The 24,812-nt window shown below is 39.0% G+C and overlaps 1 long non-coding RNA gene and 2 pseudogenes across 2 annotated transcripts in view; all 3 read left to right on the forward strand.

The window, feature by feature from the left end:
* Positions 1-17,470, forward strand: part of LOC146489920 (uncharacterized) — a 31,046-nt pseudogene extending 13,576 nt beyond the window's left edge. Inside the window, exons 3-10 of the transcript XR_014865371.1 lie at positions 712-1,017; positions 1,607-2,071; positions 2,889-2,923; positions 9,479-10,965; positions 13,865-14,114; positions 15,100-15,136; positions 16,486-16,578; positions 16,766-17,470. The product of XR_014865371.1 is annotated as an uncharacterized LOC146489920 (transcript). The remainder of the gene's footprint in view (positions 1-711; positions 1,018-1,606; positions 2,072-2,888; positions 2,924-9,478; positions 10,966-13,864; positions 14,115-15,099; positions 15,137-16,485; positions 16,579-16,765) is intronic.
* On the forward strand, positions 5,753-6,928 carry LOC146489923 (uncharacterized; annotated as a pseudogene).
* A 1,930-nt stretch (positions 17,471-19,400) lies between the features above and the next one.
* LOC146489924 (uncharacterized) lies at positions 19,401-21,474 on the forward strand. Its single transcript, XR_014866834.1, has 2 exons — positions 19,401-19,601; positions 20,518-21,474. It is a non-coding gene; the product is annotated as an uncharacterized LOC146489924 (long non-coding RNA).
* Positions 21,475-24,812: the final 3,338 nt, after the last annotated feature.

Consider the following 24,812-nt stretch of genomic DNA (forward strand, 5'->3'; position numbering starts at 1 on the left):
AATCCTTGATGTAAATCAAATTTTTATCTGACAAGGAGAAAGCTCTAAACGCTTTTATTAGATCTTGAGGCCATTTAATTCTCAGTCTTTATTTCACTACCATTTGAATATCCTATCCACAATCCCGTACCCTGTTTATTTTCCGAAAAATGACATGAAAAGACATTCTCACAAGTTCCTTTGAAAGCATTGCCATCATATTACTTAAGAAAATATGTTGCTCTATCATGAACCTTTACAGTAGCAAAGTAACGTCTTTTTTGGAAAATAATTAAATGAAGTGTGCTTCTTAGTCTTTCGCGTACTTGGAAATACGTTACGAAATGCCGTCCATTCTGTATGTAGTTTTTCTGAAGAACTAAACATGTTCTTTCTTCAGCTGGTATTGGTGACGTATAATTTCGTATCTTCCTTAATTTAACGGTAATGAATGAACTATTAGTCTTAGGTTCGTAATAGTTATTCCATGAGCCAGATTTCTAATTACGTTGAGTCGAGAATATACTTTGTTTTAATTTCCTTGTGTGTAGAGTTTTGTCAAGGGCTTTCTAATGTAGTACGTCGAGCTTTCAGCCAATTCTCTGCATGTTTCTTTCGCTACATTTTCAGCCATAGTTGAGTCGTAGTGATATACAGTCACATTGAAAGTGATAGTAATTTGGGTAGGGTTTTGCCTGATTGTTTACTAGCCTCGCTGATTTGTTTATGCAGATAGCCTGTTCGTCAAAAACGTGGTGGTAACAAGATCCGAAATCTTGGATAGGATAACGGAGGCACTCAATCCCGAAAGGGTACCTGGTGTCAAGAACTGGCGCTACCTGGCCCATAGGCTGGGTATTCCTTCCAACGTTTTTCTTGACTGGTTTGATGAGTCAGAGGGAAGAGACCCAAGCCCTACGAAAGAAGTATTCATATGGTTGGCATTAAGGTCACCTGGCACAAATTTACACGATTTTATCGTGGCATTGGACAAGATTGAACGCCATGACGCCATTACAGTCATAACGGATGCAGTCGGTAAGTATATAGGACATTATGAAGTCACGTAATGGCATTACAATCATTACTTTAATATAAAATTGCAACATTTATTGCTCATTTCTTACATGGGAGGCGAAGGCAAAATGCTTAAGGTAAAAGCTGCCTCTAACAATAGCAGTGATGCGTGAGTGTAACTTGTTCGTTTACTTTTCTTTAATTTCGAACGGAGGACCGTGCCACTAAGTTTTCTTGGCGTCTTTTCTCTTGACTCCTCAACCTCTGCTATGTTGCTATGTTAAGTCGAATTAATGCACGGGGCGCCGCAAATAATACAGCCGAATGAAGGAGGAGAGAGGGCACGGCTTAGCAGATACTTAAGCTTGCGAAAATTTAATAATTACGTACCTGAATAAGGAATGCAACTCTGCGCTCTGGGAGTATATAAACGACCTGGCAGAGGAATTAAAGACACGCAACAGTCCGAAGCCCTTTTGTAATTTCGTTCAGTCAAAGAGGAAAGTTAAGAGTGACTTAGTGTCTTAATGTCTTAGTGGTTCAAAATCACTTAACGTTCTCTTTTCAAAACTAGTTACGGGAGTCACTTTCTTGGAACTTATTCTTTTAGATGCAATGCCTAGTTATGTTGTGGCCAGAGGGCCAAAAGCTATGGCAGCCTACCTAAGAGCTAAAGCAACTGGAAAGACACTTGACAGGCGTGTTAAAGTTTTACTGATTGGTCAGGACCGTGTGGGGAAGACTAGTGTCGGCAGATCACTTAAAGGCGAGCAATTCAGGGCCAATGAAACAAGCACAGATGGAGTTCAAATGCAAGAGCCCGTGAGAAATCCTGGAGTTCGCCCCTGGAAAGATTTTCTTTTGCAAAAGGGAACTACTGCGTACCATCACAAATTTGCTGAGTACGTTAATAGGGAATTGTTGGTGGTGAAAATGCAAGCTGAAGTAGACCCCACTGAAAAAGTTTCAAATACTTTTGATTTCCATGAAACACCTGGTTTCTCTGAAAGACGCCTGGGTTATCCTGCAACACTAAAGACGGACGAACTAACCAGACCATACCTCATAAAATCAGGTTTGAAAATATTCCGTTCATCTAAAGTTATTTCTGTATTAATCACTCTTGACTTGCTTCTTTATTTAATGCCATAGCCAACACCTAGCTATAGGTTGTCGGGAGATGGATGAGTAGGACCACGATGAATGTTACTTAACATAGGTGCATAGAGGTTAAGATCTAGGATTGCGAGCACCAGTTTACGACCACTTTGGTGTAAACTAGAGCCCAACGCCAATAACATTAAAATGAAATAGCAGCCATGCACTTAACGAACGTGTTAAAAACTCTATTTCTACCTTGAATGCGATGTCATTTACGGGTTGCAAAAACAGTTACCTTAACCCTCTTTTACCATTTCGACGCCTAATCATTAGGGACGTTAAGTGGAAACGACGACGAAGCCAACGAAAACGGAACTTATTTGCGTTTTCTGAATAAATTCGTGAGGACACTCTTTTAGTTTGTTTAATGTGGCCAGACTATCTAGGAGCCAACGTCGCACGGGCGGCTTTAAAGTTCAGAAAGAAAAAAGAAAATTTATCATCATGCGTCCACGTTCTTCATAAAACATTAAATTTTGTCATTTCACGTTGTTGTTTTGTAGAGGACCGCGAAGAAATGTGCCAAAGTGTATAATGCACGTGCAGAGCCTGTGTTTTGCTAATTAAAACTATTTATTTCTGACGTTCTTGTTGACGTCATCGTCGTCGCTGCTTAAGCTTCTCATTGTCTATGTATGAAAATATACACGTAAGTTAAATTAAATATCATTGCGCTACAAAAATTTGTGAGAACAAATGTGTATATCTCATGTGGTTTTTCAATTTTTCAGAAGAGTTTCAACCCAGTCCATCTCATCTTCTGTGGGTAAGAGATATTTGACTATATTTAGTTTCCAGCTTTCATTTTTGTTTTCATGTAGGGGAGAGAAGGAAAAAAAGAACACTTGATGTATTACTTTAAGTAACCGCCAACCGCCCCTAATTTAAACAGACTAAATGATCTGTCAACAATAACAACCAATTTATCTCCGGGTACGTACTAACCAGAATTGAATGGAAGCCTTGTCGCTTTTTCATTAAGTAATTTAACAAATTCTCAAGGAAAGTCCCTTTAAGTATCATAGCAAATAACAACTCAGCTATTACAGAGAAACCGTCAGGGGTTGACATGCGCGTACTGCTCACTCTCAGAGACTCTCATGCACTGTGTATTTATGTCAGCCGCCAAAAGCATTTCTTCCAACCGATGTTTTTGACAAAAAGAAACGGAAGACATCCCGGCAACTGCGCTGTGTATCACTCAGTCAGGTTTTAACACGATCAAATGTTACTAACACAATGTTAGTATTGACAATGTCAACGGTTGACCCCTCACATAAATAATTTCCCCTACATAAGGTTAGTATGTCATTGAAAGCTAAGAGCGTTTAGGTTGATCTCTACACCTGTCTCGTACCCAGAGGTCTCTCATTATGCAAATAGCGTGCTAAGCAAGGTGGGAAGGAGGAGGAATCAGGGATACAGCGGCTCAGTTTTGCAGATGGGGTAATGGCGGAAGATTGGGCAGTTTTCGGAAAGGAGACTAATATTTTTTTTTCGCATATTTGGACAAGAAAAATACATGGAGCAATCAAGGGAGACAATCCAAATTTCAGTTGATATTTTAATTTTTGTCCTTCATAACAAATCCATAATGCTTTGAAAAGGTTTAGAAATTGAACAGCTGTGTGTAAGGGTGGGATTTGCATGCTTCCCATTGTTCTTTGCGTTACTTGTGGATGAATGACTACCGGTGAAAGCTTTGAATATGTGTATTTTAGTCGAAGTTCCACATGGATTTTTTCGCTTCAAAAGAGAGATATGGCAAGTAAACAGTTTTTACTATATTGCTAAATTCTCAATAATGAGATTTATGTGTTTCTTTGAGCGTATACGATCTTATAAAAATAATTTTAGGAGCCTTATTTGTTGGTTGTCATCAGCGACTGTTTCACAATAAGTGGTGATAAGCATTTTCAATCGTTCATGCGGCACACAAAATAACCCGTCGATAGCCAAAGATTTTAAAAATCAACATTTTTAAACCTCAAAGTTTGCTATGAAAAGAATTGACATGTATTGACCTCTCGTTTTCGCCCCAAAATTTGCTGTTAAATGTAGGTTATTTCAGGTGTCATATCAGTCAGACGTGTGATCGACTTTAAGTCGATCAACTCGAAATTACTTCAACAAAACTTCAAACCCCGGGCATTTGATTTTTTGAAGATTGGATCGTTCAAATTCCCGCCCCCTCGGGCCAAAATAGTGTTCAAATACCCTACCTGTCAAATGCCCCACCTAAAGAACAATCGTTATCGGCTCCTGTCATAAGTTACTACAAAAACCACAACTTTAACATTGAAACTATTAAAAAATGATTGGAAATTGAGTTAATTAAGTCGGACAATGTCAATCATTAAGTGTAAGCTGCTCTGACTCCGAATCACGGCAAAGGTTGTTTAACGAGAAATACATAATAACATATTGAAAATGAGTTAGCCGGCTACGTAGACTGTTCGAGTGGCAGGATATTCTGCAATTTAAGCCAAAGCAGTTTTTCATTCGACAGTGTTTATTTCTTTCACTATTCACTGCGGGACAAAGCCGCAGCTTGACTCATTGTATAAAAAATCTACATCGTTTATATACAATCTCTAAAAATAACTAATATTTAAACACTCTCACTTTTGAAGACCTTTTTTTTGTAAGCCAATCACTCAAAAATGCTATATCTGTTCCTTTAAACTCTTCCATCTCGTCCAAACACGTGTTTATAGCTGTTAGCGACTTCGGCGCCCAAAAGAAAAAAAGCGATTTAAAACCTGACACTTCCGGTTCAATTTTCCCCACCCCACCCAGGCAAGGTCAAATTCCCCACCCCGCGAAGGCCTTACCCGTCAAATTCCCCACTCCCCGGGAACAGAAAATAATCAAATGCCGGGGGTTTGCCCGGGGGGGGGGGGGGGGGTGAATGTTGAAGTTTCAATTTGATCAGCGCATCACCGCCGTGGCGAAGATTGTTTTCCTAACGTTAATTTCTTTATAAATTGCTTGTCTTGCTCGAAATGTCGGATTATACAGGAGGTAAAATTTTATTCTGTCGGAATCGATCAAAACGAAGCCATGAAAAAGGCGATTTAACCGGAAAAGCGGCGTGTTACTGTTAGGTAGATGTAGAACCGCAATGTAATAAACAAGCACAGCGGGAGCGATGCGCATTTTTTAACAGGCGTTTCAATAAGCTCTGTCTTATAAAATGCTATTGAAATAATCTAAGTTCAGAGGAATTTTCGGTGGCTTCTCGTTAACTTTCTCTGTCTATGTTAATGCCAGTGGACTGCACGTTTTCGTTCTGATATTTTTCCAATAGATAAATTTGCCAAAACAGTTGATACGATGTCCTTTTATTGTCTTTACGATATCGATAAGATTGTCGTGACCTACGACGCCTTATGAGCATACTTTGGTGATAAAACACATCAAATATAACAGGAACACTGCTGGAAGACAAATAAAAGAAGATTCTGTGAGATTTTGGCTGTTGTTGCACTATAAAATATTTGCTGGCGGACTTGTGAGCCTCACGGCGTCTACTGTCTAATGCGGCAATCGCGGGTGGCCTCAAGTTGATAATTTAGTTAGCCCGCAATGCACGATGGGAAGCATGTAAATCCCCCCCTTGCTGTGTGTGAATGTCCACTTCCTGTTCAAGTACACTGCAGCGAGACGAGAAGACAATCGCATTTACAAATTACAGTGGGTGTAGAGGTACACCATTTCCAACATCATACAGAGGTGAGATGGTTTAGTCTGGGTCCTTCTGTGCGACGAATTGTTGAGCAATGGGATTGTATCTGCAGCTTTGAAAAGAACGTGGGAAAAGATTGCAAGAGTGCTTCTTACAAGAGAGTGACCTTAATGTTCAATAACGAAGAAGGAAAGAAAGCAAAAGCACAGCTGAAATTTATTAGTAATGTTTCACCTGTTTTTGAAGATCTCCTTACCATTATACAGAAGAACTTCCCAAAATGTGTGGGATTTTGCGGAAGCTTATAGCTAGGTTCCAAAAGAAAAAAACCTATGAGAAAAAATTTGGAAGTGACCTACAAGTATTGTGTGTAGTCGAAACAATCAGCTACCCGATTGGGATTATGCAACTGGAGTTGAGAGCATTAGGCAAGCAATGTAAAGGCAATTGCAAGACTGGCAAAAAGTTGCAGCATAAGTTGGATGTCAGCATTGTGCAAGTCCGTGGGACCGGGCCTTGATCTTCAGCTTTTCCAAAAGTCGTCTTGTTCTTGCACAAATGAATGCTGAGTCAGAAAGAAGTCTTTCAGTGAATGCCCGTTTGGTGATAAGGAAACTTCTTGGAGAGAAGACCATACTTGGCCTTACAACTGTAAAAGATGCTGTGAAGTTTCACAACCCTGGGAACCACAGACCAGAGAAAATTCGCCTATCAGATGGCCTTTTAAGTGCTGAACGATCTGCGCATATGCATTAGAGGAAGCGATTGGATGAAGTGGAAGCTAAGACGAAGACTAGGCAGGCTGAAGAGAAAATGAAAGCTGAACAGGTGGAAAGAAGGAAGAGAGACTGGAAGAACCTAAGACGTGAGACCAGATCGTTGAGAGACAGAGGAGGGAGTCTTGACAGAGAGGAGCGGGAGGCAATCGATAAAATACAAACGACTGACGAGCTGCTGTCAGATGGCACCTTAAAGTTACAAACTGCCTTGTCTTCAGGTTCCATGGTTCTTACACAAGCTGCGAAAGTTGCATGTGTCATGATTAAAACAGCAAAATCAAATCAAGCGAAGATGGAGAGGTAGAATAGGAGGTTAAAGCAAAGAATCAGAAATGGCTGGAGAATGCACTACCAACTGGTGCTTCTGCTCTGCCTTCAAAAAGTTGCAATAGGCCATTCTCGCCTGGGGAGGGCGTAATCGCGGATTGTTTACCGTATTTACTCGAATAAGCGCCGCGGCGCTTATTTAATTTTTCGTGTCTCCTGTGCGGCGCTTACTCGAGGGTGGCGCTTATTAAAAGGCTCATACCACAAAGCCAAAACATTTTGATTGTACAAGCAAACGTTGACAATCTCCTTACTGCAACAATTACAGGGAAGAGAAAGAGGGAGGTTGGGCTTATCGTACCGGCGAAGTTTACAGCCTTCACGCAAGAACTGAACAACGCGAACATTTGGAAGAGAGAACTGAATGAAAGAGCATCAAGATATACTCACTTCGACCTGAAAAACATCACTGTTGATGGAAATAAATTCCCATTGCTGGCTTAGAACCGCATTGCAGCGATTAAAGTGTACTTTTATCATCTTATGGAAACACTCAAACAAGCGCCGCACCAGAGCTGCGGCGCTTATTCGAGGGCGGCGCTTATTAACCATTCCGCTCCATGCGCGGCGCTTAATCGAGGGCGGCGCCTATTCGAGGGCGGCGCTTATTCGAGTAAATACGGTAACTGCTTATTACGAAGGAGACGTTTTGAGTGCCCATTGTTTTGGACAGGGGATTTTTTGTATTGACCAGACTAAATACCAACCGAAATGAAGCAAATGAAATGAACTGAAATGAACGACTGGTCATGATTGGGAATAATTTTCTATGTTATAAACCACTTTGGTTAATGTTTCATACACCAAAAGCATAGAGCCTCCTCGCTTTCGTCTAGAAATAGTATGAAAATGTTCCAAAATTTTAAGTAATGAAATAAACTACAGTCGAACCTGTATATAACGGCCCTGTATTAGGCGGCCACCCTCTATTAAGCGGCCAGTTTTTAAAGTCCCGATTGTTTGCTCATACAAACGCTGTACTTGTTACCTGTATTAGGCGGCCACCTCTATTAAGGACGGTGCCTGCTAATATCGAAGTATTTTTGTGCGGTTTATGACTATGCGGGAAAAGCAGATCTTAGCAAGGGCTATTGGAATCCAAAAAGAAAATTGGGGGTAACCATGCATTTTTCAGAGATAACTAAGCAATAATATCTCTAAAAAGCGCCAAAATATAAAGCAATGTATGGGATTTTTTCCTAAATTGAAGCTTAATTATCTCTGAAAAATGCATGGTTACCCCCAATTTTCTTTTGAGATATCAAAAGCATTTGCTTAGTTCTGCTTTCTCCGTATAGTTTTAAACTGCGCAAAAATATTCCTGTACTAGTAGGCCCACCCATAGGAAACCCGAGTATCTCGAGATGCGCAGAACGTATGCGCAGTAACAATAGTAGGCACCGTCCTTAAGCGGCCGCGGCCACCCTGTAGCAGTCCCATGTTTGTCTTTCTTAGTTATTTTTACCTGTATTAAGCGGCCACCCTTGAATGGAAACTAAGCCATATGTTATTTTATGCGGTATTTTATTGTGTTTAAAATGCGATCCAGCATCACTATAAAGAAATAACATGTACAAAGCTACTGTAAGCTGATACTCGGCCGTTTAATAAAGTTAACGCTTTTCAGATGTCCGCAATGTGCTGAAGTACAGTACCATATCACGAACGCCTAAAAAAGTTTGTTTTGAATATGCTTCACTATTTAGCAAGAAATTCCTCTTTAATTAACTTGTTCTTCAGCCATGTGACATTGGACATTGAGCGTAACAACTATGAAATGACGGAATGAGATATTTTGTTGTGAACTGTAAGTCATAGAAATAGAGCACTATATACCGTAGGAGAGTAGAGGACAATTTATTGTATAGTACTTTTACACAATGTTACGTATACTATACCGTTAAGTTACAAGTTGGCACTGAACTTTGTTTAAGGTATTGATTACTTGAAAGAGTGTTGATTGACTGTCCTATTGTTTCCGTGCATGAAGTGTTTGTGTATGATGCGCCATTTAAATTGACATTAGATCACGCCCAGGGAGTATTTTTAGTGATCCTGTATTAAGCGGCAACCTGTATTAAGCGGCCAGTTACTCAAGTCCCGAGGGTGGCCTTTATACACAGGTTCAACTGTATTTTGCAATAGCTGTGATCTGAAGATATTATAATGATATAATTCAATGTCCAATGGTTTCTACAGCCTTTTCAAAAGCTTTATTCTCCCCATTTCTTCCTATTCCAAGTAAGTTGCGCGAAAATTAATCATCATGCGTCCACCTTCTCCATGAAACCTTAAATTTGGTTATGTCACGTTGTTGTTTTGCACTGTCCCAGGTTGAGTTCTGTTCTTCCTAATTTGTGAGCCGTTCCGATAGCGTAATGATCATCATTCCTTGACTGGTTCTTTGTGCTTTTCAAAAATGTTTTTAAGGTTCTTTTATTCAGACGTTTGAAAAAAATATTGTATTGTCTGCGAAGCCGTAATGTTGTTTTTACATGCATTTGAGTGTTATTTTACTCTTCTATAGTTTCCACCGCCGCGAGAGAAAGAAGACGACGGCGACGATGATGGTGACGATAATGGTGATGGCGGTAGTGACTTTCATGGAGATGAACATGCCGATGATGATATACGGCCAGATAGTAAAATACCAAACAAAATCTTTCAGCTCAATGATGAAGAAGTTGGGGTCGGGGAGGCTAATGGAATTTGGCCAGTTATTTGGGATTTTGCAGGCCAAGCTGTTTATCGTGCCATTCATCCCATTTTTATGTCATCCGAAGCACTTTACGTTCTGGTGTTTGATCTTACAAAAGATATCCACGCTATGGCCAAATGTAGAGTGAACACAGATGGCCTTGGAGAGATTGAAATTGAAGCCCCTGACAGTTTGGACACAAATCTTGATCATATTCTGAGATTATTAGACTTAGTTCACTCACTTAGGCAATCTGAAAGTGATTACAAGTTTCCTCCTGTTGTTCTCGTTGGAACACATGCTGACGAGGTTTGCAATCCTAATAAGAAAATGGATGATTTAAACAAATTTCTCATGTACAATGCACCAGATTTTTTCAAACGCATTGCTAAGAGATTAACCATAGATAACAAGCTTGCTGGTCAGCTGGCTATCACGGGTGAAGAAGATCGACGAATTGTTGCACTACGACAAACCATATTAAATGTAGGAGATGTCATGCCCCACACAAAACTTGAAGTGCCTTTGAAATGGCTTGAAGTTGAAAACATGATCTGCAACCACGTCAGCACGAAAAAACAAACGTATATGACAAAACAGAAGTTTAAGATGGAAATCGTTGACAAAGTCATCCAATTTGACTTCCGAAGTGACTTGGAACACCTTCTGAATTTTTTGCACGATCGAGGTACAGTGGTGTATCATGACTGTGCTGACAATCCAGATGGTCTGGTTGTGTTGGATCCACAATGGCTTACCCATGATGTACTCTGCAAGATAATAACAGTCAAGGAACAGAGCGAGGATGAGACCACAATACTTTTATTTCGCAAAGAGCTTAAAGACAAAGGTGTTCTTTATCCAGAACTTCTTGATCATGCATGCAGGAACCTGGCACTAGGTGACATTAAACACTCCCTGATTTACATCATGAAGAAGTTTAACCTTCTTTGTGAATGTAAGGACAAGATTGGTAAGCCACTTTACCTTGTACCTTGTATGCTGACAACTAAGCCGGTGAAAGACCTGATGGGTCCAGTGTTCCATGGATGTGCTCCCGTGTACATCACATTTGACACTAATTACGTTCCAGCTGGACTGTTTTCTAGGCTTCTTGTTTTTTTTGGGGAGTGGGCCGCATCAAAAACTAGCTGTGAACAGTTACAACTTTTTGCTAACGCCGCTCGTTTTTTTGTTGGAGAGGTCACTTGCCTAAGCTTTGCTTGTTCTAAAACTGTCATCAAGATCCACATGTGGACAATGGACGGCTCCAACCCAGCTGAAAGAGAGCCAGAAGTGTCTTCAGATGCGTCCAGGTAATGAAATAGTTACGTGAAGGTAATTACCTGAATAAAACATTCGATTGTCAGTGCAAGTATCTGTCGAAAACAAAACAAACTACGTAACCTGCATTGTTTCGTGACCGTGAAGTGGTTTTCACAATGTTGCTTTAACTGGGATTAACGATCTGACCTTTTTATCATCAGCTAAATCTAGAGAATCTCTGTTGAGAGGTTGATTGATTTTAACATCCTGAGGTTTTTAATATCAGTTACAAATACCAAAGAAATTGAAAATTTGGATGGAATAGAAATTGAAATGGTAGCGCCGATATCGTTTGAGAAATCATGACCCACACGGCTCCAGTGATATTATCGTCTTATCTTTTAACGTATTCCTAGTTGACAAATGTCGACCTTAAGATCCGACGACAGCGGGTGTCTTTGGCAGCGAGGGGGAGTAAAAAAAGTTTCCAGAGAACTTCCTGACAGCCGTCGTGAAAGGTTTGCCGCCGTAGCGGGGTTGTCTACGACGTCAAAAGGCCGAGTTTGCTGTCGCGTCTAAAACGTGAATAAAAGAATCTCATTTTAGGTCTTTTTCGACGAAAGTCTTCGATACTTTCGATAGTTAAAGATTTTTCAATCTTAATGGATCGCTTCATTTGAGTATTTCATGAAGAGAAAACGAATAATCTCATTTTGTCGATCGTATAGAAGTACACATGAAAAGCCACTGTAGCTCTGTCAAGAAGCCGCCAAATCTGTAATGTTTTCTTTTTCCTTGATGTAATGTTAGGGATTTGTGTGAAAGATCCCAATCAGAATAAATCCCGTTTGAATTCTGTTGTGTGTATCGAGTTGTAGCTAGATTAGACCAGTCGTCCTTCATCGAAATAACGAGACAACATTCAACAATCGAGGCTCCGTTTGTTGACAACACAAAATCGAGCTTGTTTTTTCAAGTCATTAAACCTTTAAATTTTTCCTTCTGAAATTTGCTACGTTTATAGAGGTACACATAATCTGTTACCTTTCAAACACGAGCGGCCGGGAACATGACTACTTCGAATTACTATATTTTATATTGCAGAATCCTTATGGAATGGACAGAAGAAAAAGAAAAATCGGGATTTTTCGACTTGTTTAAATCGTACAAAAGAAGAAATTCGTCCCGATCCGGTATAAGGAAAGCCATAACTACAACTAAAATTATTGAACACTTTCTTCAACACGCAGCTGTCCTCCGGTTTCTTAAGGTTTACTCTTCCGGCCTCTGCCCAGGTTTCCACGGTCATAGTTGCCGTCGCAGACACCCGCCGTCGTCGGATCTTTTAAACTCTCTAATCATGGGCTATAGGAAACATGGGTTTCGACTAAATAAAGATCACATTTATTTTAAATTAAGTTGAATTACTCACAATGAAGTAGTCTTTTGCCTTTTCTGGTCGTTTCTCCCCATTTATTTCTTGTAGAATAGCCATAACATTCTTATATCGCCAGCATGCATTCGTTAAGTCTTGGTAACCGTACCATGTTATTGAAACCCCAGGTGCGGCCGCTAAGCGCGTGAGCGTTAACACTAAAAAGTGACTGGGTAGGAAATGATTTAACCGTTGCTAGGAGATTAGAACTATTGGCCAATCACTAAACCGAAAATACAATAGGCATTGTTTTTCAAATTCGTCTGCACCTGGTAAGAGCACTGCAAACTCCTTCCACCCCTTGCTAGTTGCAAAATATGACAAAAAGATTACTCTCCCCACATGGAAGGAGTCGAAAACAATTTTGAAATATATGACTGGACTGATATATTTGGGCTTTGAAAAATGCTTGGATTGGATTGCTGTTGGCCAAACTGTGAATTGAAATCAATGATAATTTTTCAAAGTCAGATAAACAGAAGAAGGTCAAGAAGTAGATTAACGAAGGAAAAAGTTCCATTACATGTAATAACATTTTATTCAGGATTTTTACAAACATTACTTGACGTATTGCAGTCCGGTCTTCCCAGCTTGAGCAAGCGCCAACTCCAGCTTCTTCGGATGGCTTCAACATCGTACGAAATTTGTTGCAGTTGAATTACTTGCACTTCTAACAAGCTTAAAGAGATATAGATATTTATGGAAAAATGCAACAATCGCTATAATACAGAAGAAAACAAATCGAACACTTTAAAAAACGTCTTTCAAGCGCCGAACTGGAGTAAACGCACTTTAAACGATGGTATTTTTTTCCAAACCTGGAATGAAGTTAGTTTGTGGTTCCATGGCAAGGTATTCAAAACAAACAACGAAATATTCCGGTGAAACAGCTTCCAACTAACCACATATTTTGAACTCGAAGCGACTCTTGTCTCCAGTTTTCTCTCTCTCGAACATTGTCCGACACCTCTTCGTTACCAGACTTCTATCCGCCTTTTAGACCCCCCAGGAGCGGGCACCCTTTGCTTCCTGATATGGAGATGGGCATAGTTTCTTCTTACGAGGTTAGCACGATTGATCGAGTTTGGTTCCTACCTAGGGGGGATTATGAGTTAACACTCGCGCGCTTAGCGACTGCGGCTGGGATTTCAATAGGACGCACGGTTACCAAGACTAACGAATGCTGACGAATTTGTTATGCAGGCTAAATTTGTTCTGAGTCAAACGGCGCGTTGTTACTTGTTAATCAGGGCTATTCTACAAGAAATAAATGGGGAGAAACGACTAGAAAAGACTAAAGACTATTTCAGTGAGTAATTCAACTGTATTTGAGATAAATGTAATATTACAATTTGCTTAGTCGAAACCCATGTTTCCTATTGCCCATGCCCTAATGTGTAATTTATTTACAATCTCTTTCATCTTGTGCTTGTACCTTATTACTAATAAGTATAATTAATAATGATGATAAAAATTAGGTTGGTGATCACTCCATTCAAACTTTCTCCTTTTAGAATTTTAAGGGATAGCCTAGAGAAACTGAAGGGAGAGTGTCACTGGTTGTGTGCGGTATCTTGGCAGCTTTGTGGTCAATGTAAATTGTGTCCCAGTAAAGTCGACCCTGAGACTAGAAAATGTTTCTGGCATCAGGAACGAGAATGTTTACATGACGACTGTGCCCACTACGTACCTGTAGACAGTTCGCCTTTCTGCTGTAAAGATGCCAAAGGCCCAGACCTCCGCATACCTCAGACTTGGATTCAGGTAAGCGGTCCAATGCTCTCAGAGAGAGCTTGGGTGTGGGTGATGGTTTCAATGTGGCAAATTCGAGGAATAAGACTGTTACCTGTTTCCATATCAGGCACGGTTACTAGCCGCAGCTCGGTGCAATGAGCCCTTGCTTAAGGAAGAATTACCAGACCTATGAGAGCGACGGAAATTGTCGGCCAACCACTTGGTCTGCTCCCACTCTCTTACTATGAAAAGCAAAGCAACAATCCCTTTGTCATCAACCAATCAGTCAGTTAGGCAATCAATTGATCACTCCTTCGATCAGTCAGTCAATCGATCAACTTTAGTTTTTAATAGGTAAATCTTGTAGCCAACTAAAGGCCTACCAATTAAGCGACAGGTATATTATACTGAAGTCACAAAATGATTGATTAGAATCTATATTAGGGTGGTAGATAAATCGGCGTATACGGTTTTAGGTATACGTTTGTCCTTCACTTTATCGTGAATTTAACTTTTGTCTTTTCGGGAAAAGGCCCACTTCCTCTCAATTGAACATTCTTGTGAGAAGGTTCTTTATGTTTTATATTATCGGTGTAAGCCCCCTTGTAATCAGTGATTGTATCCAGTTATATTTCGAGTTAAAGGAATTTTAAAGGTAGTTTATGTTGGAAATAATGTGATGGAATATGTTAAGACTGGTGAATAAATGAGAATGATGTATTAATCAGTAAATGACACAGGTATACTCGGGAAAAAAAATCCGTGTGTTCCTATCAGGAGTCGATCCTAAGACCTTCCGATTTCTAGTTCGGATACCACTGAGCTACAAGAGACTTGTGTACCTAGTTTATTTGCCTTAGCTCCCACAAGTCTCTTGTAGCTCAGTGGCAGAGCATTTGAACTACTAATCGGAAGCGCTTAGGGTAGACTCCTGAGAGTAGCACTCGGATTTTTTTTCCGAGTGTGCCTGTGTCATTTAATGATCAATATATCATTCTCGTTATTTATGCTATAGGCACTAAAAGGAAGTGTCCTTTCCAACGGACGGTCTGGTGAGTCACTGTTTATCTTTTTTACCATTTACGGTTTGACCGCTTCCCTCAGGAGTTGAGTCCATATCTTTCATAACTTTGTGTTAATTATCTTAAAGGGCAGTGTCACTTATTTGTAGTGTTATTTTCAATGGCCAAGAAGTACATTTTTCTCTCTAGAAACGTTAAAATAATGGTTTCGTTTTGTTAACAACAACCCTACTTGTGCACAGAAACTAGTATTAATCATCTTTGGCTACGGATGGGTAGGATGGAGATGGATTGCAACTTGAAACAATTGGCCAATTTTTCAAGTTCTTACCGTATATCTTTGAGAAACCACTTAAAAAACTGGTTACCGTTTGTTCTTTCTCCAAAAAATCGCCTAATATTTTTCTCCCGGTGCTCTTAGAGAAACTCCGTGTTACAGGTAAGGTTCTTTGTCAAACATAAATTGACCAGTTTTGACCAAAATACAGCAAAATTTTCGTGACTGTGTCCCTTTAGAGAACGTGTTTAAAATTCATGTGTACCTTGGTCATGTACCTAAGCTGATCTATGTTTGAATTTAAATAACTTCATTTTCCTGGTCTTCCCTCTGTAGCATAATATTTGTTTGATGATTTGAGCCTTTGTTTGTGTTAGCTGAGCAAACCAACGTAAGGTGCCCGCACTCATTGTGGCGGTGAACTAAAAACTATTTTGAAATGCGTAGAAATATGTTCAGTTGACCTTTAATAGACCTATTCGGCTAACCCAATGCTGCATGTACCCAATTCAGATCCCCCGGGGTTAAGATTCTTTGCATTATAATGTAGCATTCACATTTAAATGATATGGAAATACTTAGAACAAAACATTTTATGCCCAAAGGATTTGAATTGGGTACAACATTTTTTGAGGATTCCTCCAAGCATATTTAAATTAGCGAATTGTTATGAAACCTTGCTATGTTCAAATTTGATAACAATGGTGCAGCACTTTATGTTGGAAGGGCCGCGACCGTGTATAATCCTTTGTTTTAACGTTCACACTACAGTTGAACATCTTAACAGGGACGTTAACTTTCTGTATTGGTAAGATGCTGCAACACATTTCGAAATCTATTGTTGTTTGTGCACGGCCAAGGCCAAAAATGCTAACAAAACGTAGAAAGTATTGCCAGCTTCCTGACCATTATCGTTTATTAACTATGCTCAAAGGTGTTTTAAGAATGCATGTCATTTACCTACGTGAGGGTGAAATGGAGGTGCAAGTTTTGATATTTATGATCACTTCATATGTGTGTAATTAGAGTTTAGTTCATTTAAGGACAAAATAATACTATTAATGGCGTGAACATAACTGGTACCTGGTTAATGTTATTATAGCTCGAAAAAGAGGGTCTCCATGCAATGGTGGAGTAGTGGAACCTTCGGTTGATCAACCACCCGTGAAGGTCTCCCAGACAGCAAGTTGTGCAGGTAATATATTTTTTTACTGAAGATAGAAGAAATTTCGAAACGCAAGGTCAAAATACATGTGCGTGAAATAGTTTTCACTGAGGTGACAGCAGTGTGAACGACTTTAATACCTGTTAAGATTTAAATCTCCACATTGCATTTCTTGATTCTAAAAAAACATGAATCCTATTCTTTGTGCACACCACAGTGAAAGAAGGGATTCCCTCGGAAGAAGAACTAGAGGAGCTTTCAGTGAAAATTGCTGAGGCATGGAAGCCCCTTGGACGACGCCTAAAGATTCATGAAGCTGATTGCATTTCACAAAGAAAATGAGGAGTACTCTGAGAAAGCATACAAAATGCTATTGCACTGGAAAGAGAGAGAAGGCCCCACTGCAACTTACCAGGTATTATATGATGCTTTGTGTCATAAACTGGTCAAGAAGAGACTTTTAGCGGACGAATTTTGCTGCAACTGAAAACTGTTCGTCGTTACTCATACAACAGCCGGTCAAATCAGGCGCATGCATGCAGTTTGCGATACCGTCCTTTATCAAGATTCCAATCACGTCTTTGAGAAACGACGGAGTTCATCTCGATCGTTTCGTTCGTCTGTGATGCGTAAGTTTAATACTTAAGATGACTATTACTGGCCAGGGCAAGTAGACGTTAGTTTTGTTGACTCATTTCAGTTCTGTTGGACTTACATTTCTGGTGTATTGAACCAAAGCAGAGGAAAGCGGTGTTCGCACATTTTCTCCGCTACGGTCTCTGAAGAAAAAGGATTGTAATATAAAAATCGATTTTAATATGTATGTCTCAAAAACCGGATGTTTTTCATTGCTTTGTACGAACGAGTGTAGAGTTGGTGTCCAGTTACTTCAGCTATAAATTATTAAATTGATCTGTTTTCATTTGTCTGTTAAATTTCGTTTGCATAGTGTAAATTACAGCACACCGATAAATTTCCGCGCGTTCTCATTGGACAAAACACATTATGTGGTATAAAATCGGACTGATTACAAGCGTCTGATTTGATAACAGTCGCCCGAATTTTTTTCGAAAACAAAAACAAAGAAAGAACGTCACAGTTTTAGGTCTTAGTTGTTGCAATCCAACACAGCTGTTTTGTCTTTTTTAAGGTGAAGGGCGCTCGTTTCAGAAATTAATCGAGATTAAGCAGATGGCCAAAATATCTAATCTGAATTATTATCTTTTCAAATCCTTACGTAATAACCTTTTCCGCTCCTCTATCTTTTAGAGAAACTGCCCCATATATATGTCTGGATTTACAAGAACATAGCCCTAGAAATCTTGGCCTACGTTTCCTTTTCTTAAGAGATTAAATACACGGCTCATTAGCTAAGACGTTTATAAAAAAAAAGAACACATCTTCCCCCCCCCCCCCTCCCCCTCCCTCTCCCCCCCAAAAATATCCGGCCGCGTATTAACTCTTTTGTTTTGCTTGGTTAGCCCCATTATCTCTCAAACGTCCATAAACCGAAGAGAGATCTCGCTTTGAATTCGCCGCGCTCTGAGCTCAGTGTAAAGTGAAATAAAAGGCAGTCTATGACTGCATGTGGCTACTGCTTTATTTTTGTAGAATATTGCGGTGAATGAACAGCTCCAGTCAGTGCCAAAATTGTGCAGCTTAATTTGATCGTCCTGTCACATGGGCGAATTTGGTATGCGCTGGAGGATTTCGGCTTGTTTACACTTTAATACACAGGGGACAGTAATAGATTATATGGTTTGGCTCTCCCATGGTTTAAATAAGATCGCATGGTGAAGAAATTCCGTGAATCAAGACACACAGATAAACAGACAATAAGCTTTGTTAATTGAAAAATTTATTCAGACAGGCCTGTGTTCACGCTTGAAAAGCAAATTCGTTTAATTTTCGCCTCGAATGAAAGCGACCGATCCAAGCGAACTGCGAGTCACTAAAGCACAATTTCTCGACTCTTTTAAACTGAGTACGTTTTTCGAAAATTTCGCCAAAGCTATTTGAAATATGACAAATCCATCAATTTAACATAAAACACGGTGAAATTCACATTCAAATCTGTAGTATTTTGTAAAGTGGATTTCCAGGGGCACCCAAAAATTTGCGAGAACGTCTACTACTGACATGATGATTTGTAGATCTTGTTTACGATCGCATATGTTTCGCCTTGACACAAAATCTCGAACAGGCATTTCTTCGCTATGAAATCACTGATTTCCTCTTTTTGAGCAGCCGAGTGTTCCTTAGAAGTTGTTCTTTTGATTTACAGTATTGAAAACCTGTGTTTTCCTTCCAAGAACCACAAATTGCCACCTTGAAAATCTACGCATGAAATACACGGCAGCCATTTTGAATTGAATACAAGGATCTTCCATACGAATAAAGCCGACTGAGATCTCGTCAACCTGTCGTGGTGAACTCGACCCAACTTCGGGTAAATTCTGCAATTCCGAAAGCCTCCGATTTACGGACTTATGCACAACACCATAGCATAGTAGCTACTGACCTTCCCAGAAGGCAGTAGCCACAAAAACGACAACAACAACAAATAAAACAAACAAACAAAAACAGGGAGGGAATTTGTTTCTGGAGGAAAAGACACTTTAAAATGCTTACGTATCGAACCTAACTATGGAAGCTGTACCGCTATAATCTCGTACCCCGATCTCAGTCGTCGGTTCGGGAATGTCGAAATGTGAGATCTGGTAAAGTTCGATACAACGCCATTTCTGGTTGGTTACCAGAATTAAGAATGCCTCATTCTAATCTGCTCTGTGATTGGCTCTTTCCTTCTGTGTTTGGTTTTCGCAGAAACAAAAACACGGAAAAGTTTTCGCTCCGATTAAGATTGTCATGCGACGTTTTAATACATACATGCCCTTTGTGTGGGGAGAGAACAGTGAGAAATCGTTTTTTCGGAAGACAACAGCGACTTTAGCCGAAAAGAGTTTGCAGTAACGTTCAAACGGCCTTGCCAAATTACACAAGTTTCCAACACGATGGATATAAGCTTGCTTACTTTTGGGGATAAAATGGAGGTAGGTCATATATTTTTTTTTTGGTATTTCTTGACAAAAAATGATTTTTTTTTTAAATGATTATTTATTTAGTAAACGCAAATTAATTTCCCCAAAATACTTTACCTTGAGTTCCTGAACACGCGCGCCGCATTTGCTAGCATATTTTCAGTTTTTGTCTTCTGCTAAAAGACTATTTTCCTTCTATAAATTGAACTGGACTTCGATTAAGAGACTTCATAATATATATAATATAAGTCCTTTCAGACCAGTGTGCTTATTCCTTCAAGATCCATACAACATCTCTCATAGGACTTTTGAGAAATTGATAGAGTGTCCACACAATAATATTATTCATCTGGTGAGATCAATATCCCTCCCACCCCTCAGCTAAGAGAAATGAAAAATGTCCGACTTATGACCGCCAAAATAATAGTGATGAAACCCGTACTACAACAGAGAACACCTTGTCTGAACCGATTAGGGCTCTTTATGTAAGTGTAGTTAGTTTAATTTTATCCCCTCTCTCCCACCTGCTGAGTTAAAAAAAAATTGGATCCAAAATATAAAACTAGCCCTCCTCTAAAATAAAAATGGGGACATTGGTTTACATGTCTGCACCACCTAATGTTTTGCAGGTCTATGCTTGTGATAGGCTTTAGAAAGGAAGTAGTTTTAAAAGGAGGACATGCCTCTTTGGATTTGACATCACTTATAGTTTTTAGAATCTTTTTGCCATTGTTCTTTTCTTCAAGATGGGGGAATTTCTCCATTATTTTATCATTAGTATGGAGTCCTTGAAGGACTAAACACACTTCATTTACTACTTCCATTGTTAATCCTTAGCACATTCTCTGATACAAATAGTTATCACTGGCCTCAGTTTCTCCTTTATTTCTTGTTAACTCTGCCTTAATTTCTTCCACCTGATTTCTAGGGAGAAGCAAGTTCCTAAAGTTCCTATCAGTGATGTGAATATCTTCAAGGGCTAAAACAGCTGGACACAGCTCAACACATAATTAAGAGCAATGACAGTCATTTCGGACAACAGATATCACAACAGCTGCATTTCTCACACAAAAGCCAAAACCAAAGTGGTTATAAGCAAAAATTTTCCCCTGCACAGATTTCTGGGGTATTTACACTAATCTGTCATGGTGGGTTGCATTTCTTCAATATTTGCACCAATATGATTGTTGTTAAAGTAAAGTTTTGATGTAGCAGGCTTCCCATCTCTTCCACTTTCTTGGAAAAAACTTTCCATAGTTTGCGGAAGACCAAAATGAATAAATTATTATCCTTCCAACACAATGAGAATCAAACCCCATTCCCAAAGATTGTGGCAAATAATATTCATTGCCAGTCTGTAGAGAATGAGACTGAGCCAAAAGTGCATTTTGAGGAATTTGGGGAGTAAGGTAGAACTGGTGATCCCCAAGCTTTCCACCCAAAAAGGCGCCCCCAAATCCACACAGTACTGATGATGAGTAAATAATAGGCTGACAGGCTTAATTTTTGACATTGGTGGTGATAAGTTCATCTGCTATGGGCGAAAATATTTAATCAAACTGGTCAACATTACTTTGTGTTAAGATAGGAGGGCCTTTGTAGTACTCCATAAATCTTTCATATTCAAACTTTGTATGATTGTAGTTTGGTTGTTTTTTTGTTGCTGTTGTTGTCATGACAACAATCTTCGCTGTAGGGAATACTGAGGAAAGTGTTCCTCGTTTGCTGTACTCTGAAGTTGTGCCCCCTGAACAAAGATGCAATTAATTAAGAAAAAACTGTAGTCATTCACTGGGATGTTGTTATTCTTTCCATTAGAATAAGACAATATAATTACCAGAAAATGGATAATGAGAAGGCTGAATAAAAAGGGATTCTCAAGTAACTAAGCCCTTTTTGACGCATGGGGTGGTGGAAGGACGAAGCATAAAAGAAGCTGCGATAATCACCAACAATATGGCTCTGTATTTATTTGCTTTTAACCTTTAAGCCTCAGTGTCAACATACAGTTTCTCCTTACTGGTCTCTACATGTCCATTTTTCATAGTAGCATTATAGGGAGGCTGTTGAAATATCAAGAAATTTCACCACTGGTGATCTCATGACCTCTCCTTGATTGTGTATTGATAAATATTAGGAGAAATTTTGATACTGATCACTACTGGGGCTTAAAGGTTCAAGGTTCACTGTTCTGATATTTTTTGTGTACTTGTGTGAAAAGTCCTTGAACATAATTTTGTGTTGCTGGTCTTAATATTAAGAAAAGTTAGGACCTTACATGGGTGCAAACATCAATACAAGAAATTTTTTTTTGCTCAAGGAATTGGCATCAACAAGGAATTTTCATCCAAGACAGACACTGTTTTCAAAGTTTCTTTTCCCCACCACTTCTCTGCAGTGGGTTTGTGTCTGACAGTTTGATTAAATGTTGTTTCCTGGCTATGGAAGGCCATGGTTAAGGAATACTTAGGAATTCATGGTTACTGAAGATCAGCTTACTGTGAAAGCTGTTGTTTTGCTGCAGAAATGGGTGACAGTTCATTAGAACACACAGACATGCACAGGAAAACAAATAGTGGAAATATTTTTTTTTATTTGTTTTCTATTTATCTGCCATTTGCTACTTTTATGAGCCCAAAAGACCTTCACACCTTCCTATTATTATTGTTATTATTTTTTTTTGCTGAAATCAAGGATCCCATCAGAGGTGAGTGTCCAAGCACCAAGATAGCTGCTTTGGACATAAAGAACCTTGTATTATTCTTAGTGTATCATCCTCTATGCATGTACAAATAATGCAATGCTCAGTACAACAATGATTATTTAAGCAGCTCATTGTGCCTTGCAAATCAAATGCAGATAATAACCTTTGTTCTTCATATCAAGAGTCAAATATTATTAGACTTGTGTATTATGTGGTTCTAATTTTCGAGTCTGTGGACTCCTATGTGTAAAATTATAACCTTTATTAACTTGTCATCAAAGAAGCAGTCGAGGGGGCATGTCCCCTAAACTTAACATAAATTTCAGGTGAAAATGTTTCAAGTGTTATGTGATAAAGGTGAATCAAGAACCAAGCTCATCACTACCAAATAAAACTCTAATGGGGAAACTTATAGGGACTTGCTCTGTTTGCTCACATGTTGCAAGTAACCAAACATTCTTCAGATCCCAAATCCAGATGTGGTACCTCCATTTCCCAAAAGAAATTCAAACTTCCATTTTTGAGAAAAAAAAAAAAACCTTTAAAACAGCAAGGGTGTACTCGGTATTTTAATGTTGGACATAATTGGGCGCCTACCATTTACACGGACAGGTCTTTCTGGTTTGCTGGTATATAACCAAGACAGTAGCATGGTGTTAGGGCTAGGATGGTTCATGGTTCATTTATTTCACACTATTTACACAACATTAACATAGAAAGAAAAGTATTACAACAAATGATTACAAGATAAAAATAAATACAGTACAAATTATAAAATGTGTGTGGTGGTCAAAGTAGCAAAGGCTTTCTAGCTGACCACCACCTACTTTTAAGTAAACAAAGAAATGACACTGAGCTTTATTGAGATATTAGAAAATGTAGGAAATGTTTGTAGAGCCTAGGATATACAAGAGAGAATTACATTTGTGTAAATTAAGGTATGTTCGAGATATACTGAGCCGAGCAAGAAATCTAAACAGGACAAGCTTAATAAAAGAAGAACAAAACAATAAATAAATAAAAACAAAAAAAAGCAAAAAAAAAACATACAAACAAACAAACAACAACAACAACAAACAAAAAGAAAGGAAAAGGACAACACATCATCAGCAGCAACAGCAGCGACAACAAAGATCAAAATATAAGCAGACATTATTATTATTATTATTATTATTATTATTATTATTATTATTATTATTTTTAACTCTATTATTATTATTAGATAGTTACATACTATTATATTTGATCATTAAACAGAACATATATTATTTGATTGACAAGAGATCAGGTGGGCCTTATAAAGTTTCTTAAACCTGTTAAAAGTTTTTGTTTTTTTCAATGCCATGGGGACAGTTTCCCATATGACAGAAGCAGAGTACTTAAAAGTAAATTTGCCTATGTTAGTTAGCTTGTGGTCGGTGGAAATTAAGTTTGGCAGAATTTCTGGTGTTATAGGAGTGGACAGTTGTTGTAGGTAGGAGGAGGCCCTGTTTAGCTGGTTCATATAAAATTATATTATTACAGTGACCTTGAGTTGTGTCCTTTGGCCTGTAAAAGAAAACCTGCCGCATTTACACAATCCATTTGGTTTGGAGATTTAAACCATTAACTTATGGAAGAAGGAGAATTTGTGTGACCAAATCAGCTGAAAGACTACAAAGAGAAGAAATAATTTTTACGTATCACTGGTAGACCACAATTTCTGAAACTTTGCAAATGAAAATATGACATGAACCATTTGACTTTCCAATGCGAAATTTAACACCAAGATGCCAATCAGTAACTCTATTGTGCCTCATCTACAACAACGACCACAAAATTTTTCTGATAAAGCTTCGACAACAAAAACTCTCTGCACTGTCTGTTGCTACCTTTACCTTGGGGTGCACAAAAATTATGTGACATTTCCCTGCCTGTAAATTACAGTATCTTCAATACAGTTATATACCTGCCAACTTTTTCTAAGATATAGGCGTGAGATTTTTATCCTGGGAGTGCTGGGATTTTTGAAGACGACACGATTATTTCCGAAGAATTCCGAAGTCTTCCGAGGACGTCCGAAGTCTCAAGGCGCGTATAGACGCGAGCTCGCTCCCAGTGCTTTTCACCTTCAAAAATCAGAGATCGCGAGGAGGATATTGTCATTTATTCCTTTTGCACATGGTTTTCGTTCTAACATGGGTCTGAGTTAACATATTTTTGGAAATTGTGTCAAGCAAGACGGCAACAACTCACATTTTTCAACCAGGCGTGAGAAATTGGCCCGCAAGCGTGAGCCAGCGTGAGATCGAAGTTTTCAACCCACAGGCGTGAGACTCACGCCTAAGGCGTGAGAGTTGGCAGGTATACAGTTACCATCTAAGGCGAAAACTGATACAGCTTACTCCGGTTGACTTAAGTCTTTTTAATTGATCGTCGATAAGCACGTTGATCTTGAGTGGAGAAAGCACAATTACGATGGATTTGTTCTTGGAACAGTTTTCATTACAAAGATGGTCTAGATGGTCACAAAGGGTAGG

This window comes from Pavona decussata, unplaced genomic scaffold, assembly GCF_977016875.1.
Source record: "Pavona decussata unplaced genomic scaffold, jaPavDecu1.1 SCAFFOLD_2, whole genome shotgun sequence".
Lineage (NCBI taxonomy): Eukaryota > Metazoa > Cnidaria > Anthozoa > Scleractinia > Agariciidae > Pavona > Pavona decussata.